General features: G+C 44.3%; 1 protein-coding gene across 2 annotated transcripts in view; it reads right to left on the minus strand.

Moving 5' to 3' along the window:
* CCND3 (cyclin D3) overlaps positions 1–14,157 on the minus strand; it is a 90,353-nt gene that overhangs the window by 10,987 nt on the left and 65,209 nt on the right. The window contains exon 1 of one of the 2 annotated variants that reach the window (XM_043907439.1): positions 6,016–6,082. The exons of the other annotated variant lie outside the window; for it this stretch is intronic. The gene's annotated coding sequence lies outside the window, so the exon portion shown is untranslated. Of the gene's footprint in view, positions 1–6,015; positions 6,083–14,157 lie in introns of those variants that run through there. 2 annotated transcript variants of the gene reach the window in all.

The following is a 14,157-nucleotide window of genomic DNA, read 5'->3' on the forward strand; positions in this document are numbered from 1 at the left end:
ACACAAACTTCTTTATGTGTACAGACTATTTGTGATAATAAATGTAACACAATAGATGTGGAGGCACATGGAAAATAAAAATGCCAGGGATTACTGCAGTGGTGGTGAAGATATGGCAAATTCTAACATATGAAAACTGGTCTGATGGGCTATTATCAGATATCCTAGTTTTCGGAGAACTGGAGACACTTATGTGAATGCTATTCACACTATCCCCTCCCCCCCAACTTTTGACTTGGAAATATTTCAAAATGACAGGAAAGCTGCAAGGATAGCAGTGACCACTAACACACCTTTCACCTAAATTCTGTATATTCTGCTGAACTATCTGAGACCTAATTACAGACATCATGATTTCTCATCTCTACATGTTTCAGTCTGGGTCTCCTAAGAATGCAAGTCTCCCACGTAACCATGAAACAATGATCCCAATTAGAAATGTATACTAATACAATACCACAATCTGCATACCAAGGTCCCCAGCTGTTCCGGTAATAACCCTTCATAGCTTTTCGCTTTCTCAACCCAAGATCCATTCAAGGATTGTGTTTGCAATGTAACCTCTTTAATTTCCTTTACTCTAGAACAGTTTCTGATCCTTTTTAAAAAGCTTTTGCTGTACTTCCTCAGTGGTCCAATGATTAGAACTGTGCTTCTGCTCCAGGGGGCACAGGTTTGATACCTGGTCAGGGAACTAATATCCCACATGCCTTGCGCTGTGACCGAGGGGTGGAAAAATCTGATAACACTGGTATTTTGGAAAGCGAGTTGTTTTACACAGTATGTTCCAATTTGGATGCATCTGATTGTTTTCTCTTGACTAAATGAAGATTAATAAATATATTTTTGGTAGAAATATTGCCTAATGATGTTGTGTTCTGAATGTATATTTTTGAGTGGAAAAATCAAGCACTAAACCAAACTGGGGGCTTCCTGGGTGGCTCCGTGGTAAAGAATCCTCCTGCCAATGAAGGAGACATGGGTTTGATCCCTGGTCTGGGAGGATCCCACATGCCGCAGAGTAATTAAGCCCATATACCACAACTACTAAGCCTGTGCTCTAGAGTCTGGGAGCCAAAGCTATTGAGCCCACATGCGGCAACTACAGACGCCTGAGAGCCCTGGAGCACATGCTCCGCAACAAGAGACGCCACCATAATGAGAAGCCTGTGCACCGCAACTAGAGAGTAGCCCGAGCAGCGAGGAAGACCCAGCACAGTCAAAAATAAATAAATAAATTATTTTACAAATTAAAAAAAAAAAAACCCAAACATAATTTTTTTTGAGGACTCAGGAGACACTTCAGAGCTTACAGTGATCAAGGTCACTATTTTCAGCATCTGCTGTACAATATTTTAGATCTGTACTCTTCAAAAGTTCTTGTTCATCCATTCCTCAGTAAAAACTGAGCATACTCTTCCAGTAGATATAGAAGACTTAATTTAGAAACTATGTCCAAACCTGCTGCTCTAACATATTATGTCCATTATACAACACACGAAAAAATATGAAGAATAAGACAAAAATACATAGATCAGAATTTTTCACATTTTCTTCCCACCCTACAGTGGAACATCTTACAACCAGTGTTCACCATGATTTGTTTACTCAGTTCCCGAGACAGGCTTCACTATTGATCAAAACACTCCCAGTGAGCCCGGACGGACCTTAAAAATGTCAACACAGCACTCTGCGCAGTGCTACCAAATGAGAATGGGCACAGGAGCTGACCTGTTTGCTGTTTCTGTTTTACTCAGGAGGCTGCCTTCTTGACAACTTCACACGGATGTCCAGAAGGCACCTCTAGACCCAACTTCTCCAAAACGGAGATCCTCAGCTTTCCTCCAACAAACCTGCTTCTCCCACCAGCTTCCCCCATGTCAGCACGTGGCAACTCCATCCTTCCAGCTGCTCAGGCCGGAACACTTGGGTGTCATTCTTGACTACCCTCTTTCAACTCCCACATCCACCCATCGGCAGACCATGGAAGAGTCTACTTTCAAAATATCTGTAAAATTCCACCCTCTTTTCTTCTCTTCCTCTCCTACCTCCCTGGTCCAAATTCAGTAGTTCTTCCTTGTCCTGACTGGTCTCCCACATCCAAAACATTACTCATTTCTGGTTGGTTCTATGTTCAAAATACATCTCCAGTTCTTGCCTTTTCTCTATTTCTGCTTCTCCCACCCTGGTCTAAGCGGCATCATCTGTTGCCTGGATTGGGATGGTGGCTCCTAACGGGCATCCCTGGTCCACCCTTGCCCCCTCTGGTCTAATCTCAACCCCCAGGGCTCTCCATTCACTCACATAATTGTCTCTCACTCACCCTGCTCTGGCTACACTGGTCTCCTTATTGCTCCTGGACCATACCAGGCATACATGTTCCCTTGGTATTTGCTGTTCCATCTGCGTGGCATGTTCTGCCCCCCGGGCCCCCATGGCCCTGCCTTTGGGCTTTGACTAAAGTCACATTTCTCCTACAGCCTTTCCTGGCCATCCTACTCCAACCCTGATTGCCCCTGGGCCCCTTCACTGCTCGATTTTTCTGCTTACCACTAATCACTGACATAGACTACACCTCACCTCCATGCTCTGTTTGCAGTTTGTCTACTCCACCCCACCGAAACAGAATGGTGCCTGGTTCATAGTAAGTGTTTAAACTTTTTTCTTTTTGCCTGAATAAATGAATGCATGAATGAGACAAACTGGATGTGAGAAAAACACTAGCAAAATAATCACATGGTTGAAGGCTGCTGCGCGTGGAGGCAGGTCTGGAATTAAGCACCAGAACTTCCAGCTTTCCTGGACGGCAGTGGGCACAGTGGGTCCTGACAATGGAAAGAGCCATCAGGCAAAGTCACAAGGCTGGAGGCTTGGACCAGGGGGACTGCTGTACCCTAAACTGTGAGGTCCACAGGCATCGAGGTGGAAAGCAGCTGCATGTGCTACCTCATCAGAGTGGGGATTCGAAAGCAGTCGGGCACCAGAGCACGCGTTATAATCCTGAGTAAATGTATTTGTAACAGCTCTGTGCTCATTCAAAAGTTGTGTGTGCACCAGAACATCAAAGCTGGGCCTTTATCAAGCTTCCTTTTAAGATAAATTTATTTGATGAAAAACTATTAATTTTGAAAATGTGAAGTAGGATATGGCGGTTGTGAGGGCACCATGTGAATGACAGACAACTGGGAATTCATGGAAGAGGAAGAAAACAGCAGATTTTGGTAATTCCCTGGTGGTCCAGTGGTTAGGACTCTTCGCTTTCACTGCAGGAGGCATGGGTTTGATCCCTGGTTGAAGGAAATAAGATCCCACATGCCCCGTGGTCTGGCAAAAAAAAAAAAAAAAGGCAGATTTTTGAACCCAAAGACCTCAATTTAAGTCCCAAGACCTGGTTCTGTGCCAGCTATAAACCCAGAACCAAGCAAGTGCTTTAACTCTGGGAGCTTAGTTTCCCCATCTATAAAAGGGGATAACAAGAGCTCAAACTGCTTAGGGGATGGTTCTGAGACCAGATGAAATAAAGCACTGGTTAAAAACACTTAAGTTGGGACTTCCCTGGTGGTCCAGTGGCTAAGGCTTTGAGTTCCCAATGCAGGGGACCCGGGTTTGATCCCTGGTTAGGGAACTAGATCCCACATGCCCCAACTAAAAATTCTGCATGCCACAACTAAGACCTGGCACATCCAAATAAATATTAAAAACAAAAACAAAAAAAACCTACTAAGTAAAACAAACAAACAAACAAACAAAAAACCTACTAAGTAAACTGAATTGCTAGGCAAATCTAAGGGGTGATTTGAAGGAATATCATGGAGAACCAGCAGGGATGGAATCTTACCTTGCCCTTCTTTGTGTGACCCCCAAAACCCCCACTATCACCACCCCAACTTCAACCTTGCAAACAGAACCCAGATTTTGTTGTGATATCAGATGACTATTTCAGGAGAGGGTGGACACTCCTCTGTCTCAGAGGCTAAACATAAATTATTCTAAACCAAACCAAGACAATTCCATAGCTGGTTTAGGAATGGGTAGTTGTTGTCATATTCTGGCCATAAGGTGTGAAATAAGTGCTAAGGGGCTTCAATAAATGTAGTGCAAAAGAAAAAGACTCATTTCTGCCTTATGTGAGAATGGAGTAAAGCATGCTAAAATTTATTGGGTGCTTACTATGATTCGAAGTGCATGATTCTAAGAGTTTAAAAAACTAATTCATTTAATCCATATAATATTAAACTTCTGAGGTAACGGACTATTACCATCCCATATGACAGAGAGGTTAAGCAATTTACCCAATATCAGATACCTATGGGATCTGAAACCAGGTTTGGCTACAGAACCCACACACTTAGCCATGTTGCTGTGATGTCCAGAGCAGCTGCAGCCATCTTGCAACAATGAGGGAAGAAGCTGACACCTGAGAATGACATCTGAAAGATCAGAATGAATTTCTCCCCCTAATGTTGTTGAGGTACTGATTTAACCAATCTTGGAACCACCTACCACTGGGCTTTTTGTGATGTGTGAGACAGTAAATTTTCCTCATTGTTTAAGCTACTTTCACTCCCAAAATAAAAGTTCCTTTCTCTACTCTCATGCACACAATAGGACACCCTTCAATAGCAAATAGGCAAAGAGCTCCACCAAACATTCAAGAAAACAGTAATTTCAATACAAACTTTTTCAGAGAATATAAGAAGAGGGTTCACATCTCAACTCATTTTTAGTATAATTTTGATTCCAACAAGTGCAATATGAGAAAAGACAACCACACTTATGAACATGAATGTAAAATCCTAAGCAAGATATTAGCAAACTGACTCCAGCAATATATAAAAAAGTGATATGCTATTGACTTTATACAAAAAATGCATAGTTTATTTTTAATAGAATCACTATATTTTATTACACTAAAAGATTAAAGGGGGAAAAACCATATGATCATATCAACAGATGCCAAAAAAGTTTTTTATAAAATTCAACATCCATTTACAATAAGAAAAAACTCTTGTCAAAGTAGGGATAGATGGAAACTTTTCTAGTCTGATATAGGGCATCTATAAAATCCTACAGTGAACATCTTATTTAGTAGTGATGCACTGAAAGTAAATTAGGCAAAGTGCCAAGGATGCCAAGCCACTGGACAGAACTCTGAAGGCTTTAGCAGAGGCTGAAAAAGACCAAAGGTTACTGGTTCCCTTTCCGTGGCCATCCTGTGTTCTCAAGGCCACCTGCACCCAATGTTCTCAAGGTAGATCATCATATTCCCACCCCTGTCTTGTATATTTTTTTAAAGGTATTAATTATCTCTTTTAATTAATTAATTAATTAATTTAGGCCACACGGTGTGGCATGTGGGATCTCAGTTCCCTAATCAGGAATCAAATTTGCACCCCCTCCACTGGCCATGCAGAATCTTAACCACTGGACTGCCAGGGAAGTCCCCTTAACTTGTACATTTTTTAAATGAATAGCATCATCTTTCTTCAGAGTCCTCAGACTTTAAGCTCTAGTGCCATCTTAGATTTCTTCCTTTATTGAGTTTCCTATACCCAATTAGTTACCTGGTCCAATAAAACCATTCCCTGGAGCTCACTTAGATCCTACTATTCCTATTCCTCTGGTAGGCTTTTGGCAAATTTCTCAAAATTTGCCACTAGTAGTCCAGTGGTTAAGAATCTGCCTGCCAATGCAGGGGACATGGCTTCGATCCCAGGGTCAGGAAGATCCCACAGGCCTCGAGGCAGCTATGCCCTGCGCCAACTACTGAGCCTAACAGTGTTCTAGTGCCTAACAGCCGCAACTGTGGAGCCCAGGCACCACACCTACAGAGGCTCGAGTGCCCTAGAATTTGTGCTCCTCCGAAACAAGAGGTCACCACTACAGTGAGATGTCTGTGCATCACAGCTAGAGAGCAGCTCCTGCTCTCTTCAACTACAGAAAGCCCCCTCCCAGCAACAAAGACCCAGCACAGCCAACAAATTAATTAATTAATAATAAAAAACAAGACTTCACCTTCCATTGTAGGGGGTGCTGGTTTGATTCCTGGTTGGGGAGCTAAGATGCCATATGCCTCAGGGCCAAAAGTCCAAAACCTAAAACAGAAGCAGTACTGTAACAAATTCCATAAAGACTTTAAAATAGGTCCACATCCAAAAAAAAAAAAAAAACCAAAGCAAACCCCCTTCACAGCAGAGAGAATTCATCTCTCTGAAGAATCTGTTTGCATAATCTAAAACTGCTTTCTGCAAACCTGGAAGTCTAATGCATGCATGCTCAGTTGCTCAATCATGTCTGATTCTTTGCCACCCCATGGACTGTAGCCTGTCAGGCTCCTCTATGCATGCGATTGTCCAGGCAAGACGACTGGAGCAGGTTGCCATTTCCTCCTCCAGAGGACCTTCCTGACCTAGGGATCGAACCCGAGTCTCAAGTCTCCTGCATTGGCAGGTGGATTCTTTACCACTGAGCCACTAGGGAAGCCCAAAGTCTAATACTCTGTCTTTAAAATGTATGTACAGTTGGCATGAGCTCCATAATACAGTCCTAATTGCTAAAATATAAAAATAATGGCTTAAATTATTAATGGTTAAGGAAAATGAAACTCCATGGAAGCCATATATATCATAAGACTGACCCCGAAGGAATTTCAAACCCTTCTTCTGAAAGGCCAGGGCTACATTACAATTACAGAAGCCTCCCTCAGAGGCTTGAGGTCTTTACCCTGCTTCCAGATAGATTCAGGATCCATGGCCCAGAGCCATCAGATTAATCTCTCACAGACACGCCTTTCATCTCCAGTCCAAGGACCTGCTTATCAGTCAAATTTAAAAGTCAACCAGCCTGCCTTTTAAAGTTCTTCGAGAGAGCCAAGGCACCCTGTCCCATTTTATCTCAGTTGGAACACTCCAGCCCACCTCAGAGCCTTATCACCCAACACTGGCATCTTGCTCCTTCCTTCAAATCTACCTCTTTCCTTTAAGGCCTAGCTCCTGGCCCACCAATTCCAGAAACTTCCAAGGTCGTAAGATTGAAAGATTCACAGAAATTTTGAGCCAAAAAGGTTGATGACACCCAGAGAGGGAATGGACTTATCCAAAGGCATACAACCAGTAAAAGGGTGTTACAACTGCAGCCATGAAATTAAAAGATGCTTGTTCCTTGGAGGAAAAGCTATGACAAATCTGGACAGCATATGAAAAAGCGGAGACATCATTTTGCTGACAAAGTCAAAGCTATGGTTTTTCCAGTAGTCATGTATGGATATGAGAGTTGGAACATAAAGAAAGCCAAGCACTGAAGAATTGATACTTTTGAACTGTGGTGCAGGAGAAGACTCTTGAGAGTCCCTTGGGCAACAAGGAGATCAGACCAATCAATCCTAAAGGAAATCAGTCCGGAATATTCATTGGAAGGACTGATGCTGAAGTTGAAGCTCCAATACAAGAACTGACTCATTGGGAAAGACCCTCATGCTGGGTAAGATTGAAGGCAGGAGGAGATGGGGACAGCAGAGGACAAAATGGTTGGATGGCATCACCGACTTGATGAACTTGAGTTTGAGCAAGCTCCGGGAGCTGGTGATTAACAGGGAAGCCTGGTGTGCTGCAGTCCATGAGGTTGCAAAAGAGTCAGACATGACTGAGCTACTGAACTGAACAAACTGTGCTCATTGCATTCCCCAAAGATCGGAAACTCCTGGGAGAAGGTATCACATTTATTCCTAAAGTTTGTTAACCTCCTGTAGGATAAAGACATGGCTGTGGTTCCAGACTTCCTGCTCAGGCAACTCCCCTGCGTGGAAGGCCTTTCCTTCACCTCTTGTCAGTCATTCACACTGGCAAAATCCAGTTTAAGATTCCAAAATCAATAACCTCAGATATGCAGATAACACCACCATTGTGGCAGAAAGAGAAGAGGAACTGAGGAGCCTCTTGATGAAGGTGAAAGAGGAAAGTGAAAAGGCTGGCTTAAAACTCAACATTCAAAAAACTAAGATCATGGCATCCAGTCCCATCACTTCAAGACAAACAGATGGGGAAACAATGGAAACAGTGAGAGACTTTATTTTCTTGGGCTCCAAAATCACTGCAGATGGTGACCGCAGCCATGAAATAAAAGATGCTTGCTCCCTGGAAGAAGAGCTATGTTAGACAGCATATTAAAAAGCAGAGACTACTTTGCCGACAAAGGTCCATCTAGTCAAAGCTATGGTTTTTCCAGTAGTCATGTATGGATGTGACAGTTGGACTATAAAGAAGGCTGAACGCCAAAGAATTGATGCTTTTGAACTGTGGTGTTGGAGACTTTTGAGAGTCCCTTGGACTGCAAGGAGATCAAACCAGTCCATCCTAAAGGAAATCAGTCCTGAATGTTCATTGGAAGAACTGATGCTGAAGCTGAAGCTCCAATACTTTGGCCACCTGATGCAAAGAGCCAACTCATTGGAAAAGACTGATGCTAGGAAAGACTGAGGGCGGGAGGAGAAGGGGACGACAGAGGATGAGATGCTTGGATGGCATTACCTACTCATGGGACATGAGTTTGAGCAAACTCCGGGAGATAATGAAGGACAGGGAAGCCTGGCGTGCCGCAGTTCACGGGGTCACAAAGAGTTGGATATGTCTGAGGGACTAAACAAGTGCTGTTAATGAGCAGAAAAGATCCACACTTCCCCCAAACACACAAATCCAAGCCAGGTGACTTTTCTTTTTTAAAAATATTATTTGTTTATTCGACTGTGTCGAATTTTAGTTGTGGCATGCAGGATCTAGTTTTCTAACAAGGTATGGAACCCGGGTACCCTGAATTGGGAGCTCGTAGTCTCAGCCACTGGATCGTCAGGGAAGTCCCCAGATGACCTTTTCTTCCTTTTTTTTTTTTTTCCTAAACATTTCCTCCAAGAGTGTTTGTATCATTTATTCTCTTATTCATTCATTTATTCCACAGATCTTCACTGACACCCGATCAAATGCCAAGAACCTCCTGAGGCCATGACCAATACAAGAACAAATAAAAGACAGCTCTTTTCTCTTAAAGGGAACACAATCTTCTGGGGGAAACAAAATGTACTTTGCTTTCCTTCTTAATAATTTACCTTTACTTGATTCTTTAATTGACTCAAGTATGTGGCTTTGGGGGCTTTGACTCATCATGTGGCCAGAAAGTTCTCTGAAATCAGGAATTGAATCTTCTAAATTTTTTTGTATCTAAGTAGACTATGTTCCAGTTAGTAGCATTTGTCCTAGTATAACTATAAATGGTGCACCCTTTCACTCTCAAAAGTGTCCCAGATTGGAATAACAAGTGTTGCTGAGGATATGGAGAAAGTGGAGCCCCCCTACACTGCCATGGGAATATAAACTGGTGTAGCCACTTTGGAAAACAACTTGGCAGTTCCACAAAATGTTAAACAGACTGTTACCATATAACTTAGCGATTTCACTCCTAGGTAGATACCCAAGAAAAAATAAAAACATACATCTACACAAAAACTTAAATGTCAGAGCATTATTATTATTCATGATAGCCAAAAAATGGAAGCAATCAAATGTCCATCAACATATGAACAGATATAATGAATCATATTCAAGAATGGTCTAATGAGTGGTATTCAGACAATGGAAGATCACTGAGACATTCATAAAAAGGAATGAAGAGACCTCCTTGGTGGGCCAGTGATTAAGAATCCAGATTCCACTGCAGGGGGTGAGGGATGGAGAACTAACTTCTTGCATGCCCTGCAGCATGGCCAAAAAATAAATTAATTAATTAAATCAAATAACATACAAAGGAATGAAGCACTGATGCATAGTACAACATGAATGAACTCTGAAAGCATTATGGTAAGAGAAGGAAGCCAACCAAAAACCCCACGCATCGTATGATTCCATTTATATGAATTGTTTAGAATAGGCAAATCTATGGAGGCAGAAAATAGATCAGTGGTCAGCCTAGGTCTGGGGTGGTGGTGCTGATGAGGACTGACTGCTAATGGGTACTGCATTTCTTTTGGGGATGATGAAAATGTTCTAAAATTAGATTATAGTGATGATTGCACAAGTTTATAAATATCCTAAAAACCACTGACGTGTGCACTTTATATAGGTGAATTCTATGATATGAAAATTATATCTCAATAAAACTTTTTAAAAAGCATTCTAGACTTGGGACTTCCCTGGTGGTCCACTAGCTAAGACTCTGCGCTCCCAGTGCAAGGGGACTGGGTTTGATTCCTGGTCAGGGAATTAGATCCCACATGCTGCAACTAAGAGTTTGCATTCTGCAAGATCCCACATACTGTAATGAAGACTGAAGATCCCGCATGCTGCAACTAAGCCCTGCAACAGCCCCCCAAAATAAATAGATACGAAAAAAAGGTGTTTCCGATTGGATAATAAATTATATGGTCACCTTTTACCTAGGGAGGCCTTAGCATGAATGATTGAGAGCAAAAGGTCTTTTGAGTTAGACCTGGGCCTGAAACCCACCTCTGCCACTTAACTTGTTATGTGTCCTGGGAGAAAGCCTCGGAGACTTGTTGTAATGTAAATAAGGTTATGCATGAAGAGGGCTGGAAGCCTCCCAGTCCCATGTTCAAAGTCCTAAACTTCTAGTGGCTATTTACACGGGGAAATCTGATCTAGAATGGATGGAGGAACCGAAGGGAGGAGCAAGCCTGAAGCAACTCAAAATTCAGGAGACTCATCCCACAAATGGTATGTTTTTCTTAAAAAGGAACTCAAGGAGAATCAGCAGACTGGGTTCCCCGCTGCCACCCGTTCTGCTTGGTCATTCTGCATGCACATCTGGTGCTCTGTAGGGTGAAAAGCCCTGGGCTGAGCTTCCTGGAGAATAATGGGGGAGAGGTCAGGATCCCCACTTTCAGGAGTTTCTCCCCCCCACCCCCCCACTCCCCCCACTTACCCCCCACCCCCACCCCCAGCAGTGGGAAGCTGGGTGTGTTCAGAGGAAGAGGCAGCCTGCACAGAGGCCATGGAAATAACCCCAGGCTGACCGGAAGCACCACTGGCTGGTCTGAGTGCCTCTAAGCAGATAACCCAGACTTGGTCCATGTGCCGTCCCTGAAATGTGTCTTCTATCACCTACCATTGGACACTGAGGTGTGTCAAACAGTTCCAGGGATGCAGTCCCCCACCCCCGGCTCCTCCGTTCACCAGCCTCTGGAAGTACAAACATCTTCCAGGGCTTATGACCTGGTACTGGTTGGCTCTGAGGCTCCACAACAACCTACCAGCCGATCCTGTTACCTCTTCTTCCAACCGTCTCTGGAATCTGGTCCCTCCACTCTAGCCTCCAGCCCGCTTGCCAAAGCTGCGCACTCCCGCAGTGCTCTCTTCCCACGGTCCTCCACCTCCATTCACCCTCTCAGCCTGAGTTCCCAGGATTGCCCAAGCACTCTTTCAAAATGTCAGGAATGCACACACACTTCCTTTGCTTCTTTAAACCTTAAAATCTCTAAGTCTACAGGGCAAAATCCAGATCTCTTATCTGAAATGGACAGGCAAAGTCAGCCATTAAAAAAAAAAAAAGCTTGCCATGCTATACCCTAAATTCTCTCTCCAGTCTTATCTCCCCTTCAACAACACTCACCCACGTTCCACCCACCCCCACTTATACTCCTGGGCCACTGAAGGGTCTAACATGGATGCTTCTGCTTAGCTCACACACTTCTTTTAGTCTAAAACCCCATCTCCCCACTGCTCCTAAAATGCTCCATGTCCTTCGAGGCCAGCTCGTACACCACCTCTGCAGAGATACCTGCCTCAGTTCTTCTGCTGAAGTCGGAAAGGAGCTGTGGGATGAGATACAGAGACACAGAGGCCACTCTGACTACTGACCACCCAGGGGGAGTTTGCTTTTGCCAAGTTACCATAATCCAGGGTCTGGTCCTCACCTTTGCAGGAAAAAGCGTTGTTATTATTATTATTTACTTGGCTGTGCCAGGTCTTCATTTCAATTTATTAGATTCAGTGCAGGATCTTTTAGCTGGGGCAGATGGGATTTAGTTCCCTGACCAGGGATTGAACCCAGGCCTCCTGTGTTGGAAGTTTGGTGTCTCAGCCACTGGACCACCAGGGAAATGTCCGAGAAAGTGTGCTTTTTGAAGCTGCCGGGGGAGGAGACACAACTGCACTGTCTCCAGTAAATACCAGGGAAAGAAACGGATGGACAAAACAGAGAAACAGAGCCGCAGATGAGCCGATGCCGATCTGCCCAAGCCGTACTTGACGTGGGAAGTCAGACTCCAGCCGGGGTGTGGCACAGTGAACGGAGCAGCCCGCCCTCAGCCAAGGCGCCCACTGTCCCCCCAAAAGACCATGTAGAGTAATGGCCCAGAGTGAGAGTCAGGAGTTACTGAATTGGGGTTTAAGACCCAGCTCAGCCAGTTACTCTGTGATTCTGGATGACTTAACCTAGACTCTTGGCTTCCTCATCCGTCCAAAGGGGCTAGGGATCCCTTTGTCCTGGCTATTCCATCTGCCTGGACCACCTTTCCCCTAGATTCCCACACAGCTCCCTTCCCCACTTGTCTCACTGTTCACCTTCTCAGAGACATTTCCTGACCTTTCTAGATAAATAGGAACCCCTTCTCTCACCCCGGGCATTCCTACCTCCTAACCCTGCCACATGCAGGCACCAGGGCTGGACCAGGGGAAAGTGCTCAACAAATTTAACAGAATGGATAAAAGAAGCATACAGACCTCAGGGAGGCATGAGGATGTGAGGTGTACAGACCTGAGCGTGGCCCACGGCAAGCGGTGTCACACTTTATGAGGAGAGCCTCCAACTGCCATGTGCCAGGTACCCAGAGATGCTGAAGGGGAATTGGGGGTTCACAGTCTTGTTGGAAAAACAGACAGAAACCTCAGGAGAAGCGTACCTGCTCCAGCCTCTGTGTGTGTGTGTGTGTGTGTGTGTGTGTGTGTCTATGTGCGGTCTTCTAGCAAAGACTTAGTGATGCTTAGTGAAACTGGAATATTTGGTATGTGGTTCAGCATAGCCAGCAGGTAGAGCCCAAGAAAGGATGGCGGCAGGAACAGAGGCTAGACAGAAAGCAGGGCTGACCATGAAGGGCCTTCGGGCTGCAGCAGTATCTGACTTGTGCTCCAAAGGCAATGGAGAGCTATTAAAGGGTTTTCATCTGGACTGGAGCCTGAGTACAGAAGCATTCGCAGTTTAGGAAGGAGCAAGCTGAGTGAGCAGTTAAGAGGTCTTGTAATAACTTAGTGAGAAATTGCAAGGACAGCTTATGATAACAGGAGACATACAGGAGACAGAAACACTAAAAGTCCGTAGCCATTTGGATGGTGGCCGGGGAAATAGTCCAGGCTGACCATCTGGAATCTGGCTTTGACAATTTGATGAAAGGTGTTTCTATTTCTTCAGATTAGGAATCTATGTGGAAGAACAGATTTAGAGGGAAAGACCCTTTGAAGTCTCCATATTCACATAAATTCCCACAATGACTGGACATAATAAATAGATGCCCTTTACAGAGTTCTTACTGTGTGCCTGGAATACCAAGTCTATTTTCATTCTCACAACAATCATTTAAGATAGGTGTTACTATCCCATTTCACAGGTAAAGAGACTGAGACTAAAAAAAATAAAATAACTTCTAAGGTCCACAGCCAAGATGCAGCCAGCTGGACTGTGAACTCTGGTCCTAGCTGATGATGCCGTCCTCTCTCCTCGACCTTGACCTTGATGTCTTGAGTCTGGACGTCAGGGATACAAAACTCTGAAGTCCTTAGCACAGGCAGCCCAACTTCGGACTGGAAGCTGCCACCTAGGAAACCTGGTGCAGTGGAATGCAGAGATATGCCACATTTCAAGGGTAAGTAGAGAAATAGGAGATTCTGAAGGAAATAACAGCCAGAGAGGTGGGATGAGAAGGAAGAAAGCAGAAGCGAAGAGCTGATGCCAGGGACTTCCCTGGTGGTCCAATGGCTAAGATTCCCAGTGCAGGGGGCTCAGGTTCGATCCTTGGTCTTGGAACTAGATCCCACATGCCACAGCTAAAGATTCCACGTGCTACAACTAAGACCAGGTGCAAATAAATAAACACGTTTTTCTTTTTTTAAAGAAAGCTGAGGCCAGATCAGGATGCTCCCAAAGATCAGCAGGGGTGGG

Source organism: Cervus elaphus, chromosome 7, assembly GCF_910594005.1.
Source record: "Cervus elaphus chromosome 7, mCerEla1.1, whole genome shotgun sequence".
Taxonomy (NCBI): domain Eukaryota; kingdom Metazoa; phylum Chordata; class Mammalia; order Artiodactyla; family Cervidae; genus Cervus; species Cervus elaphus.